This window comes from Penaeus vannamei, chromosome 16, assembly GCF_042767895.1.
Source record: "Penaeus vannamei isolate JL-2024 chromosome 16, ASM4276789v1, whole genome shotgun sequence".
Lineage (NCBI taxonomy): Eukaryota > Metazoa > Arthropoda > Malacostraca > Decapoda > Penaeidae > Penaeus > Penaeus vannamei.
The window spans coordinates 2,528,265-2,529,297 of record NC_091564.1 but is presented as its reverse complement, the minus strand read 5'-3'; positions in this window follow the sequence as shown (position 1 = coordinate 2,529,297).

The following is a 1,033-nucleotide window of genomic DNA, read 5'->3' as shown; positions in this document are numbered from 1 at the left end:
TTACTCGATATTGTTATGATTAAGAAAATTCCCCACTTTCATTTATGATTATTAAGAGATCCTTACTATTAATAAGAGTCAGAATACTCCAGGGAAAAGGCAGTGTCATTTTGGGCTTCAATAGTCTAAAGGGAAATAAAGCTACGTAGTTATATGTACCTCGGTTATGACCTGGCATTTGTTCCATCAAAAAGTCTGTCCGTGCTTGTACAGTTATCCAGGGTAGTAAATAAAACATCAGAGTGAACTATACTCCTTGTATTACGGCTCTGCGCTGTTTTGCTGTACATTTTCTTTTCAATAATTAGATTCCAGTACAAAATCTCCAAAGTTTGTTTAATTTGGGAAAGTTGTTTTGTTACTTTGTCGGCTCAAGACTTCATTAATAATTTACTACATTTTGGAACATGTGTATATAGAAATGTGTGTACATCTACTTCTGGAGAGTAAATACATGAATATATAGAGAGATGGATAGATAGAGATGTAAATGAATGGATATAAAGACAGCTGAAGAAATGGATAAATAAGTGGATAGATAGATAGATTATATATATTCATAATATTCTATGAGTCGTGAATGTGAGCGCTCCTTAGAGAGTAGGAGAAGAAGTAGAATAAGAGAGAGAAAGAGAGATAGAGATAGATAGATAGAGAGAGAGAGAGAGCGGGAGGGGAGGGGAGAGAAAGACAGAGAGGACAGAGAGAGGAGGGGGGGAGCAGTATAACATAAAGAACCATATATATAGAAAAGACAAAAAGAAAAAGAAAAAAAAAGAAACAAGGAAAAAGCAAACCAGGAAAGAATAAGGACAACCACAACCAACATTATCAGAAAAGGAGAAAACGAAAAAAAGGAAAAAGAAGAACGAGACAAAAAAAAAGAAAGATAGATAGAGAGAGAGAGAAGAGAAGAGAAAAAAGAGAAGAAGAGAGAGGAGAGAGAGAGAGAGAGAGAGAGAGAGAGAGAGAGAGAGAGAGAGAGAGAGAGAGATAGAAAAAGAGAGAGAGAAAAAAACAGAGAGAGAAACAG